General features: G+C 45.1%; 1 long non-coding RNA gene across 6 annotated transcripts; it reads right to left on the bottom strand.

The window, feature by feature from the left end:
* Positions 1–562: 562 nt before the first annotated feature.
* Positions 563–4429, bottom strand: LOC123045497 (uncharacterized). Of its 6 annotated transcripts, XR_006421444.1 has the most exons (5): positions 3894–4429; positions 2769–3628; positions 2470–2570; positions 970–1157; positions 563–767 (listed from the first exon to the last, which is right to left on the bottom strand). It is a non-coding gene; the product is annotated as an uncharacterized lncRNA (long non-coding RNA). The 6 variants fall into 6 exon arrangements; XR_006421442.1 differs by having other exon boundaries at positions 970–2570; XR_006421445.1 differs by having other exon boundaries at positions 970–2570; positions 2740–3628.
* Between the last annotated feature and the right edge of the window lie 22060 nt (positions 4430–26489).

Here is a 26489-nt window from a genome sequence, read left to right on the forward strand (position 1 = left end):
TATATGGACACAATGAAATATTCTACTTCCGAAATATGTGTTGAGCATGGCAATATGTGATTTCAGTTCCGAAGATTTACTTTCGCTCTACCATTTTGTTTTCCTTGTTGGACTAAATAGCACATAAAGAAAGGCTGACTACAGGGTGCTAGTGCAAAGCACTTAAAACTCTAGGCACCTAATGCGAAGAACATTATTTTAAAAAAAAATCGATTTTTCTGAGTAATTGAAGTAGATCTAATGAAGATCATCTATGTTCCTCCTCAGATCATGGGCGTGCTCCTTGCCTAAATTTCTAACTATAGTTGTATTAAGAGCCTGCTTGGTTTCTCTCCGCTCCTCTGACTCCGCTCCCGGAGCGGACCAGCCTACAGCTTATTTTAACGGAGCAGCGAAAACCCAGCTCCCCGGCTCCGCGGAGCGGAGAGATACCAAACAGAGCCTAAGTAAATTTTGAAGCGAACCATGTTTGTTCCGTTGTTTTACTGCAGTCTTGAGACCAAAACCAGGTGTCAGATGCTGGATTTTGGAACACCATCTGCTTCATCACACAGTAAGCATCTGAAACAACATAACTTCCTATTCACCAGTTTAAGAGATAGAACAAAAAAATGGACAAATGAGAGGAATAAAAATTTCACGCTACAAATTGTAAGGAGATATGGAGTGTAATACATCACAAGCGGTACATCCTACATGGTCAGCCAATTATAACTAATATTAGAGTGATGTATTGCACGGTTCACTTCCAACTGTTGATCCAATATCTGCAAAGCAAAAAGAATTGTATGAATGAATAAACTTGATGACTTTTTCGCCCCATTGAGACTGGCAGAGAAAGATTTTGTAGCAACACATAACTTCACCGCCATAGGCAATCATTTACAATTGCTAATTTGCTAGGCTGGTATAGACGACTAAATCACAAGCAATGGATTTTGTGATTTCAGATCATAGAAAGAGAACTACCTTATGGAAGGGGTTGAACTGGTGAATTGAAATTTTATGACATGGCACTGAAATTACAATTGAATGGTCATTGTAAATGATACATCTGTCAACATTTTGTGTGACTGGAACAATGACTCCTCAAAACTGATAATGGGACATATCTCTGAGATTAAATAGGTCACTTGCTTTCTTGCTGGCAGGAAAAACTGAAAAAGAAAGGCATATCAGACACTCAGACATATGAAGCTGCTTATCTACAATGCTTTGAGGAATTTTATACATATTTCTTGCATACAAAAAATTGTGACTTGCGGAAAACAATTTGTTACAACCAAATATTCATATGAAGTATCAAGACGCTCAATTTGAGATGAACCAGAGAAATAACTTGCGAACCATACGCTAACCATTATTAAGAGCTTCCATGTCACATAGATGTTCTTGGCTCCTGCCTTGTGTCAAAAATATAAATTATGAGCAATTACAATTTCATATCATAGTCAATATCTACAGTTTGGAGCGTGGGACAATGGCATGGAGCGTGAGAGCACACCAAAGCATTAAATGTAGCAATGTGGCACTTGCTCCCTGTACATATACCTGTACACATGATGTATCTAAAGGATGCAAGAGATGTATACGTTTTAAGGAACTGCATGACAAAAACTGAAGTTCCAGAATCTCTCTCACAACACTACACAAGTATTTGGACACAAAAGAACAAGCGCACGTATAAACACGCGCGAGCACGCAGACAAGTAATTTGCATTGCGTAAAAATCTTGCAGCGTTTTCTGGTTTTTTTCTCTTATTTATATGGTCAAGTGCTACTGAAAAAGAGAGAAAGTAGCTAGTGAGTAGGTATATCAAATGAACCATCCCATGTCCACCTGAACCCAACGACAATAACGCTGCTTGCATTGGATTCGTGGCATCCCACGAAGCACATGCAGCGGTCAGATCTAACTAACCGAGAATTACTCCAAGACGTGGACATGCACACATTACTTGGTTGTTATTGGCAGAAAAATAAAATTAATAATGCTAGGGACCTAGCAAAACAGGATTGCATTCACATAAAAATCTTCCCGGACTTCAACAGCGAAGGAAATCGCTCCGGCTACACCACGATGAGCTGAAGCTCACATGGTGGCGTCCACCATGACCGCCACCACATTGGAGGCATTGTCGGCATGGCCGAGTCTCCCACAACTGATACCAATTTGTATGCTAATAATTTTGGGTATAAGTTGTAGCTTGGGAGGCATACAGAACCAGAAATAAATAGGATCGATGCAACATTGCCAACACCGGTCAACTGATTATTTAGTGATACACTGAAAGGCAACAACAAGCAAGTACCCAAAAACACTGATTATTTAGTGATACACTGAGAGGCAACAAGACGAAAGTACTAAAAAACTGCAAGTATGGGACATACAAGTGATAAGTAAACCAATCCAGACTTTACATATCTTGTTACTGTAACCTCATGAATAGAAAATCAAATGAAACTTACTTGCTTCCTCCTCTTGGTTCCAATCATCATCATCATCATCATCATCATCATCATCATCATCATCATCATCATCATCATCAAAATCAAATGAGAGCGCGGCCCTGTGAGCCATATTTGCAATAAGAAAGACAAAGAAATGATACATCACTGGTCTATGATTTCATAATGGGTACCCTTTCATATTTGTCCATGTGAAGGAGCACACATACATCATACAGTTTCGCCAAAATCATGAGCCTTTTAAACAATTATTTCTAACACAAAGAATACCTCAGTGCATAAAGATTTGAAGTATTAACCTATTTATAATTGGCATCCCAACTTTCTTCCTCCTCCACTCCCCGCTTTCCTTATAACACCGTCCTTCTCGATCTTGTCATCTCCATACTATTAAGTAGCCAATCTCTATCAGCACAGTGGCATAAGCATAATCTAAGTATTTCCGTAATTTGTAATGTCAAACAGAGTATCAGACTACAAACCAGCAAATATTGTATCTACAATAGGAAGATGTTTTCCAGATTGATTCCAACAACTCAAAAATAATACTAAAAGGTAATGATGCATTTCCTTGAGCTTGCCTTCAAGTTTGTCAAATAGTTGAAATGACTGGCAAATAAAGATGGCAAGATCCATGTAAAGGACCAATATATGTACACATTAATAATATCTAGCCTAGAAGTGTTCGTTTAAGTTTCACTGCTGCCATAGACATGCCAATAGGAAGGTGTAAACAAAATAGTTTCCTAAAACAAAGATCCCAGAAGATGTCATAGGCATGAACGTAAGTTTGCGGCAGAAGCAGCTACAGTGATTCTAGCAAACCTGCCACTCTATCTCACCAAACTGTTTTCTTAACTGGTCGTCTTCATCTTGAACTTGAGAGGAAAAACAATATTAACTATCTATTGTGCTAACAACACATAGAAAATAAAAGAAATGGTATTTACTTCAAGACTACCATGTTGTAGTTCTGTAGGAAAATTTGCAGGAATCAGTCTGAGGATTGATGCAAGAGCTTCACATTTGCCTTTTATTTCACACCTCATTTTAGAAAATCTTTCGATATCTCTGTCATCATTCTGCAAGTTTCATGACAGTGGCTTCGCTGTCCCATTCACGCAGTTCCATACATCCATGAAGGAGGGAAATATCACAACTGTAGAAAGAAAATGTGCGTCAACATCACAAGTCAAAACTGAAAGGCAGATAGTAGGAACATGAAAGACAATGTGCGTCAGCATCACAAGACCAAACCAAAAGGCTGGGTGGATATGGTGGTAGTTCCATCCACATAAACTTGCACAAGAAGCTAAAGCAGAGGTTGAATGCCTTGAGAACACAAACAGACAGGCACAATAACCACACTTCAAGATAAGATTAATTCAGGAATGAAACCAGAGGCACACGCACGCAGGCAAAACCTTTTAGATGAGGAATTGAGGATCCTGAGGAGGAGGAACAAGTGTGTGGCGGGGCTGTGCCACCTCTCGACGTTCGACGGGCGCCACCAGATCCCCAGCACGCCAGGGGAAGGCAGGGCATCATCGGTCCCCAGCACGCCAGGGGAGGGCAGGGCATCCCCGAGAGATAAGTAACCAGCCCCATCGAGATGGGCGAGGCCTCCGACGAAGGTGAGGGCAAGGGCTAGGTCAAGGGACTCCTCGACCTCGTTGACACGGCTGAAGCCATCGTCTATCCGTGGGCGGCGCTTGAGCGTTATGAAGGCGGTGAGAGTTGCAGATCAATGGACGCCCGCGTGACCGCCTGCGCCGGCGTGGTGAGCGAAGAGGAGGGTGGGTCGGGAGGACACGACCATGGGAGGAAGCGGGCGCGTGGTGGAGGAGGCCGAGGTGATCTCCGATCTGGACGGCGGTAGGGAATTTTTCTCGCGAGAGATGGGATGGGTAGTTTGGGGAAGAGAGTTCGGGGCGGGGGATGTCTGTGCCTAGTCGTGGCCTCATGGGTGCTTTTCTTACGGAGGTTGTTTTCCTTTTCTTTTTTATCGTACCGGAAAAAGTGGGCTGAACGTGGATTCTTTCCTAGCGATTTTTTTCTGCGCGGGATCTCTCGATGGGAGAAGGTAAGGAGGAGGTCGAACCATCACGACGTTCGATTCTGCTTTAATAGTAGAGAAAAGCGCTACCGGAGTGCTTCAAAGATGTATCTCCGAAGAGGAAGGGCGGCAGCTATTGGCCAAAATTCATGTTGGACTTGGTGGACACCACGATGTAGCTCGGGCCCTTGTAAGCAAGGCCTTCCGTACAAGTTTCTACTAGCCGACAGCCCGAGCAGACGCACAGGACCTCGTCCAACATTGCGTCGGTTGCCAGCTCTTCGCCAATCAAAGCCATATGCCGCCCACCGCTCTCCAAACGATCCACATAACTTGGCCTTTTGCGGTCTGGGGGCTCGATATGGTCGAACCGCTTAAAGGAGGAAGCCATAAGAAAAAAATACTTGTTGGTCATGGTGGATAAATTCACCAAATGGATAGAGGCCAAACTAGTCAAAACGGCCGAATTCGGACTAGTGATAGACTTCATATCAGGGGTCGTGCACCGCTATGGTGTCCCCCGTAGCATCATCACCGATAATGGCTCCAATTTCACAGCCGACAAGGTGAAAACTTGGTGCGGCAACATGGGCATTAAGCTCGATTACGCCTCCGTCTATCACCCTCAAACAAACGGGCAAGTCAAACGAGCAAATGGTCTTATTATGAGCGACATCAAACCCAGACTAGTGCGGTCTTTGAAGGAATCAGACACGCACTGGGTCGACGAGCTTGACTCCGTACTATGGGGGCTGCGGACCATGCCAAATCGCACTACCGGATACACACCCTTCTTCATGGTGTACGGCGTAGAGGCGGTATTGCCCTGCGATATTATTGATGACTCACCTAAAGTGCGCATCTATGAAGAGAGAGAAGCCGAGCTTGATCGGCAGGACAGTTTAGATGCCCTGGAGGAGGAGCGCGATGTTGCAAAAGCCCGTTCCGCATTCTATCAGCAACAGGCTCGCAGGTATCAAAGCAGAGAAGTACGGGCCAAAACTTATAACGTTGGCGAACTCGCTCTACGCCTACCGGAGAAGAAAAAGGACAAGCTCAAGCCCAAGTCAGAGGGTCCCTTCATCATTGATAAAGTTCTTACCGGAGGAGCGTACCTCCTGCCTAATGCATCAAATAATCGACTCGAGCCAAACCCATGGAACGCGGCCAGACTCTGAAGATTCCACGCCTAGTGCCGAACTCTGTGTTCGTCCCCTTCCCTCTGCCCTTTTTTAGTTGTATCCTCTCTCTTTCTTTTTTATGGCTCTAAGGCTTTAAGTGTGACTCGACTACACACTTGTGACGCGCTAATCTTCAAGTATGAGCGCTCATTATACCTGGGGGCTTCCAATATAGAAGCTTAATATATTTATCTTCCGGGCATCACGCCCACTGCATATGCGTAACTTTTACATATGTACCTTTTCTTCACCATTATATGCATCGATATGACTTAAGTTTTGGCCAAGCTGGGTTGCCCGGGTCCTGTATTTATGCCCTACGTTCACGTTAGTTCGGCTAGGGCATAAGAGGAGCACCTCTACGATTGTTACTGCCGGGTACGCCGGATGTGTACCTCAGACTAGGTGAAGCCGAAAGCTAGCGTTCTTAAGAGAATATTCGATCGGTGAACTAAAGATGTCTTTTACCCATTACATTACAAACCCCCAGATGTTGCGTATACTGTATTTTTACTCATAGTTCGGACAAGCACATTAATGCATGCGTACCCAGGGAAAGGAACCCTTAACAGAACTATTCTCTCTGGAAGATGTTTCTTACTATCCATGTAATATAACATAGCTAGTTGGGTACTGGTCTGTTCAAGCAATTATGACCCCTGCGCCTGGTTTCCACGCGTACCCCGGTTTACATAACTGAGCGGGTATGCGAAAACACTCCAGACTGTCGGGTCCGGAGGTTGAAGCGAAAAGGTTCACCATGACAAATGATTTACAATCCGGCTAGGGACAAATATGTCAATTGAAGTACATAGTCACTTAGACTCACATACTTCTTCTTCTATGCCATCCAATAGGCTGTCTAGCCTACAATCCTGTTGGGAATACTTTGCGGCTAATCCCACCGGGTCATATACCAGACTAACGGGAATCTCATTCCCATCTGACCCTACAGGTCCGACCCGGGCCATGTGATTTAGATCGAGCTTGGTATACCGTGTTTTTACCATGGCCCAAGCTTCCCTCGCACCTTTTCGCAAGGAAGATATCTTCCATAGTCGGAAAAAGCCGCCGCGCTCCCTTGAGTAGCTGTACAAGCTCCCCCATGCTTCCCGGTAGGGAGGCCGATGGCCACAAGGCCTTGGCGACACCCTGCATCACCTGCCGAACTTGTCCGTGCAGTTGCGAAAGCTCTTGCAGCAGATCGCCTGAGGATCCGGGCATCTCTTCTTCAAGACGACCGGTCAGCATACCTACAGACATAACTCTATTAGCCCGTTTCTTCGCCGAACTATATAAAGGTTCGTTTGAGTACATACTAAAAATGCCATGTTGAAGCCTTATATTCTCCTTCACGGAGTGATACGTCTCCAACGTATCTATAATTTATGAAGCATTCATGCTATTATATGACCTGTTTTGGATGTTTATGGGCTTTATTATACACTTTTATATTATTTTTGGGACTAACCTATTAACCGGAGGCCCACCCCATATTGTTGTTTTCTTGCCTATTTCAGTGTTTCAAAGAAAAGGAATATCAAACGGAGTCCAAACGGAATGAAACCTTCGGGAGCGTGATTTTTGGAACGGAAGCAATCCATGGGACTTGGAGTGCACGTCAGAGAAGCTTCGAGGAGGCCATGAGGCAGGGGGCGCGCCCACCCCCCTGAGCGCGCCCTCCACCCCCGTGGGCCCCTCGTGGCTCCCCCGACCGACTTCTTTCGCCTATATAAGTCCATATACCCTAAAAACATTGTAGAGCACAATACATCGGGAGTTTTGCCGCCCTAATCCTTTGTAGCCACCAAAAACCTCTCTGGAGCCCGTTCCGGCACCCTGCCGGAGGGGGACCCATCATCGGTGGCCATCTTCACCATCCCGGCGCTCTCCATGACGAGGAGGGAGTAGTTCACCCTCGAGGCTGAGGGTATGTACCAATAGCTATGTGTTTGATCTATCTCTCGTGTTCTTGAGGTGATACGATCTTGATGTATCGCGAGCTTTGCTATTATAGTTGGATCTTATGATGTTTCTCCCCCTCTACTCTCTTGTAATGGATTGAGTTTTCCCTTTGAAGTTATCTTATTAGATTGAGTCTTTAAGGATTTGAGAACACTTGATGTATGTCTTGTCGTGCTTATCTGTGGTGACAATGGGATATTCACGTGGTCTACTTGATGTATGTTTTGGTGATCAACTTGCGGGTTCACCTTGTGAACTTATGCATAGGGGTTGGCACACGTTTTTGTCTTGACTCTCCGGTAGAAACTTTGTGGCACTCTTTGAAGTACTTTGTGTTAGTTGAATAGATGAATCTGAGATTGTGTGATGCATATCGTATAATCATGCCCACGGATACTTGAGGTGACAATGGAGTATCTAGGTGAAATTAGGGTTTTTGTTGATTTGTGTCTTAAGGTGTTATTCTAGTATGAACTCTATGATAGATTGAACGGAAAGCATAGCTTCATGTTATTTTACTACGGACTCTTGAATAGATAGATCAGAAAGGATAACTTTGAGGTGGTTTCGTACCCTACCATAATCTCTTCGTTTGTTCTCCGCTATTAGTGGCTTTGGAGTGACTCTTTGTTGCATGTTGAGGGATAGTTATATGATCCAATTATGTTATTATTGTTGAGAGAACTTGCACTAGTGAAAGTATGAACCCTAGGCCTTGTTTCCTAGCATTGCAATACCATTTACACTTACTTTTATCATTAGTTACCTTGATGTTTTTATAATTTCAGATTACGAATACCCATATCTTCTATCCATATTACACTTGTATCACCGTCTCTTCGCGGAACTGGTGCACCTATACAATTTACCATAGTATTGGGTGTGCTGGGGATACAAGAGACTCTTTGTTATTTGGTTGCAGGGTTGTTTGAGAGAGACCATCTTCATCGTACGCCTCCCACGGATTGACAAACCTTAGGTCATCCACTTGAGGGAAATTCGCTACTGTCCTACAAACCTCTGCACTTGGAGGCCCAACAACGTCTACAAGAAGAAGGTTGTGTAGTAGACATCAAGCTCTTTTCTGGCGCCGTTGCCAGGGAGGTGAGTGCTTGAAGGTATATCTTTAGATCTTGCAATCGAATCTTTTTGTTTCTTGTTTTATCACTAGTTTATTCTATAAAAGAAATCTACAAGAAAAATGGAATTGAGTTTGTCTCATACGCTTCATCTTTTTAATATCTTTCGTGAGTATGATGAAAAGGAAAATTGTGCTAAATTGCTAGAAGAAGAAGTCTATAAAATGTTTGGTACTAAATATTTGAATGATGAGCTTGATTGCAATCTTGTTAGTATGAACTTTGAATATCCATAGTACTAATGATGATTGCACTAGTTATGATGAAAATGTCTCCTATAAGCATGCCGATTTTTATGGAGTGCATTGGATTTGCAGGTACACACCAAATAGGGAAAATATATATTGCAAGAGGCATAAGCATTTAGAAACTAAATTGTTGCAAGGAAGGCTAAATGTGAGTGCTAAAAATTTAACATGCCTTTGTCGTACTTGTGAACTTTGCAATGAAAGTGGTCATTTACATCTCCGATGCAAATTGTTTCATGATTGAATTGTGTCCAAAAATTGTGATGATTTGATTTCCCTTGCACATTATAATGAACTTAGTTTGCTTTTGGGTTATGAAGAATTGAAACGTTTAACTAAGAATCTTCCAGAATTTGCCCTTAAGAAATTTCTTGATATAGTTCTAGAGGAAATTTATTTGTATTGTGCGGTGAATTGCATTGAAAATTCTTATATTGCCAATTACCTAAAGAAAAGAAAGCAAATAGAAGATGAAGAGAATACTAATGAAAGGGAAGAGACTTCCCAATATCCTCCTATTATTTCTTATGATGAATCAGGTAACGAGGAGGAGCTTTCTATTCAACCAATCTCATCACTAAGGAGCTCAAAGAAGAGGGTTGAACCCACACATGATGTGAAGAATAAAAAGAAAAAACGGAGAAGCAAAGGTAAAAAGGTATCCCTCCCAAATGATGTTGCTCCTACTACTCATTGTGATGATGATAATTGCTATACTATTGGTGCTATCCATACTATTAATGATGAGAGTGATTATGCTTATGATATGAAAAGGCCCAAGCTTGGGGAAGCTATGTTTGATGAGGATGACATATTTGAGAATATATTTGCTGCGATTAATGTTTGTCCCAAGCTTGGGGATGCTACATTTAATGAAGATGATCTTTTTAGCCTCCCAAGTTTTGATAAGCAAAGTTGTTATGATGATAGCATGCCTCTTACCTATGATGATTATATTGATGTAAGTGGGTTTGGAAGAGTGTCAACTTTAGGAAGTAGTGATCCCACTATTTTGGAGGGTGTTGAATCTTATAATATTTATGAAAGTGGATTTGGAAGGGTGTCAACTTTATTTAGTGATGATTCCACTATCTTGGAAGAGGTTTCAATCGATTATGATGAGAACAAAGTTGCTACTTATGATGATTATTGTGATAAAACTTATGCTATAAAGATTAGTGATGATTATATTTATAAAACTTGTCAGGATTATGATTACCCTTTTTATTAACATTACTCTTTTAATGTGGAAACAATTTATAGTATTCAAGTCTCTTATGATACTCCCACTATTCCGAATGAGAAGAATTTTGCTTATGTGGAGTGTAGTAAATTTTCGATGCAAGTAGATCATGAAAATAATGATTTAGGTGCTGGTTATATTGTTGAATTCATTCATGATGCTACTGAAAATTATTATGAGGGAGGAACATATGCTTGTAGGAATTGCAATAATGTCAAGCTTCCTCTCTATGTGCTTAAAATCTTGAAGTTATGCTTGTTTTGCCTTCCTATGCTAGTTGATTATTCTTCCCATAAGTTGTTTGCTCACAAAAACCATATGCATAGGAAGTGGGTTAGGCTTAAATGTGCTAGTCATATGCTTCATGATGCCCTCATTATGTTTCAATTCTTATCTTTTATGTGAGCATCATTGTCATCATCATGCCTAGCTAGAAAGGCATTAAAGAAAAGCGCTTGTTGGGAGACAACCCAATATTTACCCTTACTGTTTTTGTGTATGCTACATGTTTTATAGCTTTTGTTTCAATAAAGTTCCAAGTAAGACCTTTAGGATAGCTTACGGTGATAGTTGTGTTGATCCTGCTGAAAATCAGAAACTTTTGCACCCAGTAAATTAGTTTTGTTAATTCACAGAAACGTGGTTTTGATATGATTCTTTTTGCTCTCTATTTTTACACAAAGTTCTTAGGACTTCCTAATTTGGTAGGATTTTTCGTGTTACATAAGTATTCGAATGGTACAGATTACTACAGACTGTTCTGTTTTTGACAGATTCTGTTTTCCATGTGTTGTTTGCTTATTTTGATGAATCTATGAGTAGTATCAGAGGGTATGAACCATAGAGAATTTGGAATATAGTGGATATTACACCAATATGAATTTATAATGAGTTCATTACAGTACCTAAGTGGTAGTTTTATTTTCTTATACTAACGGAGCTTACGAGTTTTCTTTTGAGTTTTGTGTTGTGAAGTTTTCAAGTTTTGGGTAAAGATTCGATGGACTATGGAATAAGGAGTGGAAAGAGCCTAAGCTTGGGTATGCCCAAGGCACCCCAAGGTAATATTCAAGGACAACCAAGAGCCTAAGCTTGGGGATGCCCCGGATGGCATCCCCTCTTTCGTCTTCGTTCATCGGTAACTTTACTTGGAGCTATATTTTTATTCACTACATGATATGTGTTTTGCTTGGAGCATCATTTTCTCTTGTTAGTATTTGCTTGCTGTCATTTAGAATAATGTTTTTCATCTATATTTTCAATAAAAATGTCAAGGATAGCCTTTACCATGCTTATTTTGCAAGTATACATGTTGCTGTTTGAAAACTGAAAGTTTACCGCTGTTGCAAAAATTCCCTAGAAAAGTCAGAGAATGAAATAATGTTGAAACTTTTTGCATAATGATCTCTGATAAAACTTCTACAGCGTAGTATTTCTCTCATAATTTTTGGAGTTAGGGAAGTATGATGAATCTTGCATTCTTTACAGACTATACTGTTTTGGCAGATTGCTGTTAAGTTTGCATTGTTTGCATATGTTTGCTTGTTTAATGATTTTATTTAAGGATAGGAGTATTAAATATGTAGAGACATTTAGTTTGCAATGTTGAATAATAATTTTAGTGATTTGTTACACTATAAAATGATAAGGTTTTTGCATTGGTTTATACTAACTTATCTCACGAGTTCTTGTTGAGTTTGGTGTGGATGAAGCTTTCGAGATTTAGGAAACCGAGATATAAAAGGAATTAAGGCGACATAAAAGCTCAATCTTGGGGATGCCCAAGTCACCCCAATATAATATTTCAAGAAGTCTCAAGCATCTAAGCTTGGGGATTCCCCGGTAGGCATCCCACCTTTTTTCTTCAAAAATTATCGGTTAGTATCGGTTGAGCCTAAGTTTTTGCTTCTTCACATGAGTCGTGCTATCCTTGCAATGCCATTTTATTTTGTTTTGCTTGATGTTTGAATGAAATACCAAGATCTGAAATCTTAAATGAGAGAGAGTCTTCACATAGTTACATAATTATTTAACTACTCATTGATCTTCACTTATATCTTTTTGGAGTAGTTTGTCATTTACTCGTGTGCTTCACTTATATCCTACGAGTAAATGGTTGAATGAGTTGAATGTCATAAATCTGAAATTATATATGTTTCATTTTCTTATCCCATGGGGAGTAATGACTTCACATCTAAGAAGTAGAGGTTGTAAATTTACTGAAGGTTAGCAAGCATTGTATTGGTCATTTGAACAATTCATGAAAGAATATTGAAGTAAGAGAGATTTCACATATAAATATACTATCTTGGACATCTTTTTTTAATTGTGAGCACTCATTAAAGTATGACATGCTAAAGAGTTGATGTTGTACAAGGAAGACAATGTAATGGGTTATGTTTTCTCACATCTCAGTTAAAGTATATTGTCATGGATCGTCCAACATGTTGAGCTTGCCTTTCCCCCTCATGCTAGCCAAATTCCTTGCACCAAGTAGAGATACTACTTGTGCTTCCAAATATCCTTAAACCCAGTTTTGCCATGAGAGTCCACCATACCTACCTATGGATTGAGTAAGATCCTTTAAGTAAGTTTTCATGTTGCAAGCAATAAAAATTGCTCTCTAAATATGTATGACTTATTAGTGCAGAGAAAATAAGCTTTACGCGATCATGTGATATGGAAGTAATAAAAGCGACGGACTGCATAATAAAGGTTCATATCACAAGTGGAAATATAAAGTGACATTCTTTTGCATTAAGATTTTATGCATTCAACCCTAAAAGCACATGACAACCTCTGCTTCCCTCTGCGAAGGGCCTATCTTTTACTTCATGTGTTTTACTTTATGCAAGAGTCAAGGTGATCTTCGCCTTTCCCTTTTTCATTTTATCCTTTGGCAAGCACCTCGTATTGGAAAGATCCTGATATATATATCCAATTGGATGTAAGTTAGCATGAACTATTATTGTTGACATAACCCAAAGGTGAATACATTGGGAGGCAACACTATATGCCCCTATCTTTCTCAGTGTCCGATTAAAACTCCATAACCATAAGTATTGCGTGAGTGTTAGCAATTGTAGACGACTATATGATAGTTGAGTATGTGGATTTTGCTAAATCAAAGCTATGACAAAGACCCTTCCTGAAAATAAGATGAATTGCAATTGTTTGATGACTACGAATGAAGTTTGCTAGTTTTCAAGAAAGTTTGTGGTCTACGCTTTAACGTGTGAATAGCTTGTTACTTGATCTTGAGAAGTTTTATGAGATGAACTACTGTTATGACATATAATCATGCTAGAAAAGGTGATTGAAATTATCATTGATCAAACTTGTGCACCTGCTAGCATTCACACTTCATAAATTCTTTCTTTTATCATTTACCTACTCGAGGACGAGCAGGAATTAAGCTTGGGGATGCTGATACGTCTCCAACGTATCTATAATTTATTAAGCATTCATGCTATTATATTACCTGTTTTGGATGTTTATGGGATTTATTATAAATTTTTATATTATTTTTGGGACTAACCTATTAACCGGAGTCCCAGCCCAGATTGTTGTTTTCTTGCCTATTTCAGTGTTTCGAAGAAAAGCAATATCAAACGGGGTCCACACGGAATGAAACCTTCGGGAGCGTGATTTTTGGAAAGGAAGCAATCCAGGGGACTTGGAGTGCACGTCAGAGAAGCTTCAAGGATGCCACGAGGCAGGGGGGCGCCCTCCACCCTCGTGGGCCCCTAGTGGCTCCCCTAACCAACTTCTTTCACCTATATAAGTCCATATACCCTAAAAACATCGCAGAGCACAATACATCGGGAGTTCTGCCGCCGCAAGCCTCTGTAGCCACCAAAAACCTCTCGGGAGCCCGTTCCGGCACCCTGCCGGAGGGGGATCCCATCACCAGTGGCCATCTTCATCATCCCAGTGCTCTCCATGACGAGGAGGGAGTAGTTCACCCTCGAGGCTGAGGATATGTACCAGTAGCTATGTGTTTGATCTCTCTCTCGTGTTCTTGAGGTGATACGATCTTGATGTATCGCGAGCTTTGCTATTATAGTTGGATCTTATGATGTTTCTGCCCCTCTACTCTCTTGTAATGGATTGAGTTTTCCCTTTGAAGTTATCTTATCGGATTGAGTCTTTAAGGATTTGAGAACACTTGATGTATGTCTTGTCGTGCTTATCTGTGGTGACAATGGGATATTCACGTGATCCACTTGATGTATGTTTTGGTGATCAACTTGCGGGTTCACCTTGTGAACCTATGCATAGGGGTTGGCACGCGTTTTTGTCTTGACTCTCCGGTAGAAACTGTGGGGCACTCTTTGAAGTACTTTGTGTTGGTTGAATAGATGAATCTGAGATTGTATGATGCATATCATATAATCATGCCCATGGATACTTGAGGTGACAATGGAGTATCTAGGTGACATTAGGGTTTTGGTTGATTTGTGTCTTAAGGTGTTATTCTAGTATGAACTCTATGATAGATTGAACGGAAAGAATAGCTTCATGTTATTTTACTACGGACTCTTGAATAGATAGATCAGAAAGGATAACTTTGAGGTGGTTTTGTACCCTACCATAATCTCTTCGTTTGTTCTCCGCTATTAGTGGCTTTGGAGTGACTCTTTGTTGCATGTTGAGGGATAGTTGTATGATCCAGTTATGTTATTATTGTTGAGAGAACTTGCACTAGTGAAAGTATGAACCCTAGGCCTTGTTTCCTAGCATTGCAATACCGTTTATGCTCACTTTTATTATTAGTTACCTTGCTGTATTTATAATTTCAGATTACGAATACCCATATCTACTATCCATATTGCACTTGTATCACCATCTCTTCGCAGAACTGGTGCACCTATACAATTTACCATTGTATTGGGTGTGTTGGGGACACAAGAGACTCTTTGTTATTTGGTTGCAGGGTTGTTTGAGAGATACCATCTTCCACCTACGCCTCCCATGGATTGATAAACCTTAGGTCATCCACTTGAGGGAAATTTGCTACTGTCCTACAAACCTCTGCACTTGGAAGCCCAACAACGTCTACAAGAATAAGGTTGTGTAGTAGACATCACGGATTCAGCTAGCTGAGCCCGAACATCTTGTAATTCTACGCTCAGTCGGGTATTGGCATCTTGGAGATCATTTTTCTCCTGCCTGACCCATGTAATTACACGCTCGCCAGCTTGTAGTTGTCGTTGCATTCTTTGTTCATCCTCTTGTAGGATCTCCGGATTCACTCCGGACTTATCTGCGGACTCTATTGTCAGATCTGCAACGTGCCGAACACCACTTGGTACACGTACTTACGTTTTTTTCTTGATAGAGAGGAATATTACCAGATGAGGCCTTCCTGGATTCCTCCATTTCGGCAGCGGCAGCCCTTAGCTGGGCTTGAAACTTCTCCAACTCTTGAGACAAAACGGTATTCTTCTCTGTAAGAACCTGTTCATACAATAATCCTTAAATCAGTTGTCCCAACTGTTTCAAGTCTCAGGGGCTACTGATATACATAATTATCAGATTTTGCTTACCCGTATATCTTTTAAATATTGGTCTGTAGCTCTAGCAATCCCATCTTGCGCAGCTCGGATGTACGCATCTCCTGAGTTGAAGGCATTGAAAGCCTCTTCGGAAAAACTAGGGTCGCGGAGTGCAGCCCGCTGACGCTGATGATTCATAGCTCTCTCCACCTCAGAATTTGTAGCGGATATTCTATCTAAATCCTCTGTAGGAGGACCATCCGGTGTCATCCCCATGTTAGCCTCCATCCTTGAGGTCGGTTCTGGAATCCGGCTGGTGGAGGCGTGGTGGGCAGAATCCCTGGATACAGTCCGGCGAATGTTCTTTCTGCCCAGACACAGCGGATATTGTTATATGTTAAGATAACAATTGCGGAGCATGTTTTAAACCATACCTCTTTGATGGCGGCTTGGCCATGTCTCTGCTCGCCTTTCTTTTTGGAAGCCTACCCGGTTTGGGCGCCCGTTGTTGGTGAGCCGTCGTGGGCTCGACATGGCGCTCCGATGGCCTTCCCTTTATAGCATAATATATGTGCAGTGGGTAAGGCGGAAAGAGTAAAATCCTTTTCGGAAGGTAAGTCTCCTGTTTACTTACACGTGATGCTGGGACGATGCCGGGATAGTCGGCAATGATGGCCACCAAGGTGCCGTCACAGCTCGTCGGGTAAAACGCCCTACCGTCAAGCTCCACAAATATGTCCGGATCCTCTTCGAGTCCGGGGTCGAGGGCCCGGTTGTGGTCCTCTGGCTGTGGAGGCGGGTTGTGGACCTCCCTCATAGCTTTCCACATTTCCTGTTATGGACTGGCAAGATAAATTTTTGTGATAAAAACCGCGGGAATAGATAGAGTTGAGTAAAGGATAGCAACTCACCCAGCTAGGGGGGTTGTACATGGAAAATCCATCCTGTGGCTTAATGCGGATGAACTCCTCTTCTTCCCATTTGTATTGGTCAGACAGTATTTTCGCCAGAGCGGTGGTGGAGTCCGGACCTTTCCAGTCGTAGCGGGTGGCATCATCTTCTCCGTTGAAGTGCCACATGGGACGCCCCCTATACTGGAGTGGCTGCATCCCCCGCATTATGCATATAGACATAACCTCGATTATTGTCAATCCAGATCACGCAAGTGTTTCTATCCTGCCCATCAGTTGAAGGACCTCTCTGCTATCTTCCTCCTCAGGGCTTCGAGGGCACCAAATACGGTGCTTATTCAATGGAGCATTTGTGAACTCAGGAAGACCCATTCGGATAGGGTCAGGAAGGGAGACGTCCTCTATATAAAACCACTCAGAAGGCCAATCTTCGGATACCTTCTTCGGAGTGTCGGACAAGTATCCGGTCCCGGTGATGCGCCATATTTCGGCTCCGCCCACTTGGAATATTGATCCCTCTTGATTGCGAGGGACGAGGCAGAATAGCCTCCTCCATAGCTCGAAATGAGCTTCGCAACCCAGAAATAACTCACAAAGGGCGACATAACCAATGATGTGCAGGATAGAAGCAGAGGTAAAATTGTGCAGCTGGAGGCCACAATACTCCAGGAGCCCGTGAAGGAACGGATGGATTGGAAATCCGATGCCCCTCAGCAAGTAACGGACAAGGCACACTCGCTCCCCCCTGGATGGGTTGGGAAAATTCTCCACTTGCTCCCCGCCATCAAAGGTGGCTAATCCGGCCCGGACGGGGACAAGGTATGCAGGTGGAAGAAACCCCTGGGTCTGCAACCTCACCAATTGGTCATGGGATACGGCACACCTCTCCCAATCACCTGGCTTAGCGCTATAGGAGCGAGAGGAAGAGCAGTGGTGGTCGGCCATGATGGGATGGTATTTTTGGGCGCGCTCTGATGAATCCTCGCTTGGGGGAAGATTGTGTGATTTGGATCTGAAGATCCCCGTCTCTTTAATAGACGATTTATTTACATGGTCAGGGTGGCAAGTGTAAAAATGCCCCGGCTTCTCGCATTCGCTCGACACATGGAAGCTGACACTATTGAGGTACAGAAGCTGATGAGTGTAACATTAAATGGGGGGTTGGACAATGCTCGTTACAACAGGTACTCTGGAGAATTCGGAGGAGGAACCCGCCTTGCAATGCCGAAGACAATCTGCGCATCGGACTCATCGTCATTGAAGCCTGGTTCGGGGGCTACTGAGGGAGTCCTGGATTAAGGGGTCCTCGGACAGCCGGACTATATGCTTATGCCGGACTGTTGGGCTATGAAGATACAAGATATAAGACTTTGTCCCGTGTCCGGGTGGGACTCTCCTTTGCGTGGAAGGCAAACTTGGCAATTCGGATATGTAGATTCCCTTCTCTGTAACCGACTCTGTGTAGACCTAGCCCCCTCTGATGTCTATATAAACCAGAGGATTTAGTCCGTAGGACAACTACAATCATAATCATAGGCTAGCTTCTAGGGTTAGCCTCTATGATCTCGTGGTAGATCAACTCTTGTAATACTCATATCATCAAGATCAGTCAAGCAGGAATTAGGGTATTACCTCCATAGAGAGGGCCCGAACCTGGGTAAACATCATGTCCCCCGCCTCTTGTTACCATTAGCCTTAGACGCACAGTTCGGGACCCCCTACCCGATATCCGCCGGTTTTGACACCGATAATGACCGCCACGCCGGATATACTAAATACAAATTCGTCCGGGCCGAATACAGCAGACTAGCTTCATCCGAACTACGTCATGATGTAGCCCGACATAGAGGCGCCGCACACCCCTTATGCTTCACTGATGAAGTAATGGAGCATGAATTCCCAGAAGGGTTTAAACCCGTAAACATCGAACCTTATGATGGGACAACAGATCCCACGGTATGGATTGAAGATTTCCTTCTCCACATTCACATGGCCCGCGGTGACGATCTCAATGCCATCAAGTATCTCCCACTAAAACTCAAGGGACCGGCTCGGCACTGGCTGAACAGTCTGCTGAAAAACTCCATTGGCAGTTGGGAGAACCTGGAAGACGCATTCCTTCACAACTTTCAGGGCACTTATGTGCGAACACCGGACGCTGATGACTTAAGTCACATAACCCAATAGCCCGGAGAGTCAGCCAGGAAATTCTGGACCCGTTTCTTAACTAAAAAGAACCAAATCGTCGACTGCCCGGATGCCAAAGCCCTAGTGGCCTTTAAGCATAGAATCCGTGATGAGTGGCTCGCCCGACACCTCGGCCAAGAGAAACTGAAATCCATGGCAGCCCTCACGACACTCATGACCCGCTTTTGTGCGGGCAAGGATAGCTGGTTGGCTCGTAGCAACAGCACATCAAGAAATCCTGGCACTTCAGACGCTAGAGATATCAACGGCAAGCCCCGACACAACAGACACAAGCGTCGCAACAATGGCGATAACGCTGAAGACACGGCTGTCAATGCCGGATTCAGTGGCTCCAAGTCCGCTCAACGGGAAAAGCCGGTCAAAAGAAACAATCCGGGCCCGTCCAGTCTGGACCGCATACTCGATCGCCCATGCCAAATCCACGGCACCCCCAATAAACCAGCCAATCACACCAACAGAGAATGTTGGGTATTTAAATAGGCCGGCAAACTAAACGCCGAAAACAAGGAAAAGGGGTCGCATAGTGATGACGACGAGGAGCCCTGGCCACCGAACATAGGGGAACAGAAGAAACCCCCCCCCAAGTCAAAACGGTGAATATGATATATGACACCCATATTCCCAAGCGGGAATGGAAGCGCGCACTAAGGGACGTCTACACGATGGAGCCAGTCGCCCCAAAGTTCAACCCATGGTCTTCCTATCCAATCACCTTTGATCGCAGGGACCATCCGACTAGTATTCGTCATGGAGGCTCAGCCACACTGGTCCTTGACCCTATCATTGACGGATTCCACCTTACACGAGTCCTCATGGATGGTGACAACAGCCTGAACCTGCTTTATCATGATACAGTGCGCAAAATGGGCATCAATCCCTCAAGGATCAAACCCACCAAAACCACCTTCAAAGGTGTCATATCAGGTGTAGAGGCCTGTTATACAGGCTCAATCACACTGGAAGTGGTCTTCGGATCCCCGGACAACTTCCGAAGCGAGGAGTTAATCTTCGATATCGTCCCCTTCCACAGTGGTTATCATGCACTGCTAGAACGAAACGCATTCGCTCGATTCAATGTGGTGCCACACTATGCCTACCTCAAGCTCAAGATGCCCAGACCCCGTGGTATTATAACAGTCAGTGGAAATACAGAGAGCTCCCTCCGTACGGAGGAGCACACTGTGGCCCTTGCAGCAGAAGTACAGAGCAGCCTCCTTAGGCAGACCCTCAATTCGGTAATAAAGCCCCTGGACACCGTCAAGCGAGTCCGAATTACTCTACAATAGGATCGTCCGACCCGTCCAGACCTCACCTAGCAATTCAGCCTCCGTCCTAGTCCCAGTTAAGCGATGAAATTCGTGCCGCACGTACATAATTACACACTTAAAATACCATGGGTGTAGACGGAGGCACAGCTAGACCGCGGTCCACAATGCGGCCAAACCGCCCCGGGATCTGCATGCCTTCACCTTTTTCTTTCTTTCTGGTTCCTCTCTTCTTGAGGATCTTCTGATAACTTGGTCATCGGACCCATCATGGGGTGGATACACCAAGGAGGCAAGGAGCTTTGACATACAAGGGAATCCCCGGGTGGTCTCTGCTAACGATCGCTATACCTGTTTTACATACTCACGCGCAGCTCCCTCTTGGTTAGGGCATGTCAAATAGTCCTATTTGCTTATCGCACTACTTGTATACATACGCCTTGACGTATTACTCAAATAACAATGGAAAATAATTTGCAACGTCAGCTTATTACTTCATTTTTTCCTCGGCTGTTAATTTATTACAAATTGCACCCGTAAATTCCGGTACATTCAGTTCGCCAGGGGCTTCAGTGTACCCCATAACACGGCAAGAAAGTCCGAACACTTTCAACAGTGCGGCATCCCGAAGTTATAGCATTATATGCATCAGCTCCGAATCATGCCTTGGGTCAATAGTTGGGTTGCCCGGCTCCTGTGCTTGCTACCCTACGTTTCGCTATATCGTCTAGGGTAGTAAAGGGAGAACTGCTGCAATTGTGTCCCGGTTCTTCTGGACTAGCACCGCAGTTGAGAAAGCCGAAAACTGACTGTCATGATGAGGAGAGAGCTGGTCGCTGTTTGAGAGGTTTCAAATCCTTAAGGATTTTTTCCGCTTCATGTGAGGAATCGGTCTTTGTCCGATTTAGGCGTGTATAGCACCCCAAGTTCGGCCTTCCGAATACTAGGGGCTACGCCAAAATTAAAATTATAGAACTTCTATGGGTAAGTGAGAGTGATAAAGATGTATAGTCCAATTGCCTTATTCGTTGCGCTAAACACCTCCTTAAAGGACCAAAAACTTCGATAAAGAGTGTTTAGATTTATCCCGAACACCCCTGTACTAGTTACATGGGGGCAGAAGCCGACGACTGGCCAACTCCCAGATTTTGTAAACGGCCACACAGAGGAGGTAAAATTTTAAATCAACAAGCATTATATTGCGCAAATGAACTTGTTTCATATTACAGGATAAAATGAATGCATTCATTCAAAGATTACATCCTTGGTACATTGCTCCACCACAAGGCGGGAGCCCTTCAGGACACTGTCATAATAATTTTTGGGTCGGCGGTGCTCCTTCCCCTTCGGTGGCCCTCGGTTATCGGCATCGTGGCGTCCATCTTCGCCCAATGCATCTTTGCACGGGCAAAGGCCATCTGCGCACCTTCAATGCAAAGCGACCGCTTTATGACTTCAAGTTGGGGGCAGGCACTCACAAGCCGCTTCACGAGACCGAAGTAGCTGCTAGGCATAGTCTCGGCAGGCCATAGCCGGACTATGAGGTCCTTCATGGCAAGTTCGGCTGCCTTGTGCAGCTCGACTAGTTGCTTCAGCTGGTCGCTCAAGGGCATCAGATGTTCTATCCCAAGATATTGAGACCAGAACAACTTCTCTGTTCAGCTCCCTTCTTCGGCTCGGTAGAACTCTGCGGCATCTGATATGCTGCGCGGCAGATCCGCAAATGCTCCTGGAGAACTCCAAATTCGCGTAAGTAAAAAGAATGTCTCTTTCACATACTTGCTTTGCATAACAAATGCCTTATCCGCCGCACTCTTCTTGGCTGCCTGGATCTCCTGGAGGGCCTTCTGGGCTTCGTCTCTGGTGTCTTGTGCGCTCTGGAGGGCCTTGGTAAGCTCGGACTCTTGAGTCTTAGAGTCATGCTCCAAGGACTCGTACTTCTGGACGAAATCCTGGAGCTCTTGCTGGACCTCGCTGACCCGAGCCTCTTGCTTCTCGCACGCGGCGTGTTCCTTGGCCGCTTTGTCTTCAGCCTCGGCCAGCGCCTTCTTAAGGGCCGCCACTTCGGTCATGGCCCCTATAAAAGTTCATGACACTTCTATCAGCAGAAACCATTTATCCTTCATAAGTATACAGGAGGGTATTGCGTACCTTGACTTTCCTCCAGCTGCCTCTTCATGAGGACGAGCTCTCCCTCGGTCCGCTCTAGGTCCTGCTTTAGTCCAGAGACCTCCGCAGTACGAGCGGCAGCGGCCAGCAGCGACGCCTGCTTATTCACATAGACATCTTATGTTAGACTCCTGTGAATATTATTTGATCCTCTGTTCAGCTTTTCATTCTGAACATCAAACAGAGCACCAGGGGCTACTGTCTGCACTGTGGTATTCTCTCACATTTTTATTACTTACCTTAAAGCATGTTAGAAGGCTAGCGCAGGCTTCGGTCAATCCGCTTTTGGCGGACCGGACCTTCTCTGAGTACGGTGTCCTTCATCAATGGAAGCGCTGCAGAGCGTTTCTAGTAACCTGTCCAGTGCCTCTGGATGGACAGAGGTCATCGATACAGGTGGCTCACCCTCTTTAGGGAAGGGCTGCCTGCCTAAATCCGGAACCACTTGGGTTTCCGGAGCCGTATTCGGCTGGGGGCCAAACTGGCTGCGGCCCCCATTATCGCAGTCCATGGGGGTCTTTCCCCCCATGTGTCCGGTGACCGGGGTTTCGCCGGGAGGCGTCTCCAGAATTGTCTCCCCTTGGCCTGGTATCCTTCGAGACAACACCTCGGTGTCGTCCGCGGCCCTCGGGGAGGAGGATGTCGGAAGAGGATTGTTGTTCATCACCGACAGGTCTAGCGATCCCTCCGAAGAGGAGGATATCTCGATGATGGATTTGGCCAGACTGCAGGTGCACGTTTGGCACGTCAAGAAACGATAAAGCAAACATATCGAAAATACTATTGTGTCTGGATACTTACGACTTAGCCAGGGGATTGACCCTGGGTTCCCACTCCTCGCCGTTGTTGGTGGCTGTGGTGGAGTGGTCCGGAAGGAAGGTTTTTCCCTTCTTGGACACCTCGGCCTCCCCATGCGTGGCGGCCTTACTCTTCTTTCTTCCCCCAGTAGGGGGAAGGGATTTCCTCCTCCTCATCGTCTTCACTGGAGGAGTGCGTCTTAGTGTCTTCAGATGTCATGTCAGGTGCAACCTTGCGCCGGAGACCATCTCTAGTCCCCGGAGCCGTCTTCTTAGCCTTCTTCTCCGGCACCTCATAGGGCGCCGGAAAAAACATCTTCCTTAGAAGATGCAATTCTGGATCTTCAGGTAGCCGAGCCGGACATTTAATATGCTCCGCTATCACTACCCAGGCCTGTAAGATTGGCATGGAGGCTTAGATTCCTCCCGCGGATGTGCTAGTAAAAGGCATATCTTGCAAATATGAAAACTTACCAGATTGGCTCGGCGTTTTGTGCTGAGCCCGCGATCTTCAGCTGTGGGCGGTGGTACCTCGTTAGCTTTGAAGAGCACCTTCCAGGCGTCTTCATGCGTCGTGCCGAAGAGCTCTCGCAGCGTTTGGTGTTCGGTCGAGTCGAACTCCCACAAATTGCAAATCCATCTCTAACACAGAAGAATCCAATGGAGGAGCATAACTTGGACCATGTTGACGAGCTTGATTTTCTTGCTTATCATATTTTGGACGCATGTCTGAAGTCCGGTCAGTTCTTCCGCTGAGCCCCAGGCTACACCCTTCTCTTACCAGGAGGTGAGCCGCATGGGGACGCTGGATCAGAATTCGGGGTTCGCTTCCCAGTTGGTGTCGCGCGGCTCGGTGATGTAGAACCACCCCGATTGCCACCCCTTCACAGTCTCCACAAAGGAGCCTTCGGGCCAAGTAACATTGGGCATCTTGCCCACCATGGGGCCTCCGCACTCCGCTTGTTGGCCGCTCACCACCTTTGGCTTCACATTGAAGGTCTTCATCCATAGGACAAAGTGGGGTGTGATGCGGAGGAAGGCCTCGCACACGACGGTAAACGCCGAGATGTTGAGGATGGAGTTGGGGGCCAACTCATGGAAGTCCAGCCCGTAGTAGAACATTAGTCTGCAGACGAACGGGTGGAGGGGGAATCCCGGCCCGCGGATGAAGTGAGAGAGGAATACTACCCTTTCCTAGGGTTTTGGGGTAGGGATGATCCGCCCTTCGGTCGGAAGCCGATGTGCGATGTCTGTGGACAAACATCCGGCCTCCCGAAGCTTCTTGATGTCCTCATTCATAACAGAGGAGGCCATCCACTTGCCTCCCGCTCCGGACATGTTCGGAATGTTTTTGCGGAGAAGGTGAAAGCTTGGGCGTTGGAGCTCGAGAATGGGTGAGCAGAGGAAGGAGAAGGCGTAGGTGAAAAAGGGGAATCCTTGTCTCTTTATAAAGGCAGCAGAAATCATGCGCCTCCCCACTTGCCCAAGAAACTCACTTATTCCCCAAGCGTCGTGCTAATGGCGCGGTTGGGTTAACCACACCCGTATTGATGGGAATCCCGTGATAAGGGGAGACGATCTCTGCTTCGACAAGACATGCCAATAAAACCTCCTCGCAAGATGTGTAGTAGGAGGTTAAGAAAACGGTTTGAATAATGACGAGCCACGGCGTGATGTCACTGTTGGGGAACGTAGCAAAAAATCAAAATTTTCTACGCATCACCAAGATCAATCTATGGAGTAATCTAGCAACGAGGGGAACGAGTGCATCTACATACCCCTTGTAGATCGCGAGCAGAAGCGTTCAAGAGAACGGGGTTGAGGGAGTCGTACTCGTCTATATCCAAATCACCGGAGATCCTAGTGCCGAATGGACGGCACCTCCGCGTTCAACACACGTACGGTTGGGAAGATGTCTCCTCCTTCTTGATCCAGCAAGGGGGACGGAGAGGTTGATGAAGATCCAGCAGCACGACGGCGTGGTGGTGGATGCAGCAGCGATTTCGGCAGGGCTTCGCCAAGCTCTATGAGAGGGAGAGGTGTAGCAGAGGGAGAGGGAGGCGCCAAGAGCATGGGTGCGGCTGCCCTCCCTCCCCCCTCTTTATATAGGCCCCCTAGGGGGGCGCCGGCCCTAGGAGATCCAATCTCCAAGGGGGGCGGCGGCCAGGGGAAACTTGCCCCCCAAGCCAGGTGGAGGCGCCCCCACCCCTAGGGTTTCCAACCCTAGGCACAGGGGGGGCCAAGGGGGGCGCACCAGCCCAACAGGGGCTGGTTCCCCTCCCACTTCAGCCCATGGGGCCCTCCGGGATAGGTGGCCCCACCCGGTGGACCCCCCGGGACCCTTCCGATGGTCCCGGTACAATACCGGTGACCCCCAAAACTTTCCCGATGGCCGAAACTTGACTTCCTATATATAATTCTTCACCTCCGGACCATTCCGGAACTCCTCGTGACGTCCGGGATCTCATCCGGGACTCCGAACAACTTTCGGGTTACTGCATACTAATATCTCTACAACCCTAGCGTCACCGAACCTTAAGTGTGTAGACCCTACGGGTTCGGGAGACATGCACACATGACCGAGACGCCTCTCCGGTCAATAACCAAAAGCGGGATCTGGATACCCATGTTGGCTCCCACATGCTCCTCGATGATCTCATCGGATGAACTACGATGTCGAGGATTCAATCAATCATGTATACAATTCCCTTTGTCTAGCGGTATAGTACTTGCCCGAGATTCAATCGTCGGTATCCCGATACCTTGTTCAATCTCATTACCGGCAAGTCTCTTTACTCGTTCCGTAACACATCATCCCGTGATCAACCCCTTGGTCACATTGTGCACATTATGATGATATCCTACTGAGTGGGCCCAGAGATACCTCTCCGTCACACGGAGTGACAAATCCTAGTCTCCATTCGTGCCAACCCAACAGACACTTTCGGAGATACCCGTAGTGCACCTTTATAGCCACCCAGTTACATTGTGACGTTTGGTACACCCAAAGCATTCCTACGGTATCCAGGAGTTGCACAATCTCATGGTCTAAGGAAATGATACTTGACATTAGAAAAGCTTTAGCATACAAACTACACGATCTTTGTGCTAGGCTTAGGATTGGGTCTTGTCCATCACATCATTCTCCTAATGATGTGATCCCGTTATCAATGACATCCAATGCCCATGGTTAGGAAACTGTAACCATCTATTGATCAACGAGCTAGTCAACTAGAGGCTTACTAGGGACATGGTATTGTCTATGTACCCACACATGTATCTAAGTGTCCTATCAATACAATTATAGCATGGATAATAAACGATTATTATGAACAAGGAA

The sequence above is a fragment of the Triticum aestivum genome, chromosome 2B (genome assembly GCF_018294505.1).
Source record: "Triticum aestivum cultivar Chinese Spring chromosome 2B, IWGSC CS RefSeq v2.1, whole genome shotgun sequence".
Lineage (NCBI taxonomy): Eukaryota > Viridiplantae > Streptophyta > Magnoliopsida > Poales > Poaceae > Triticum > Triticum aestivum.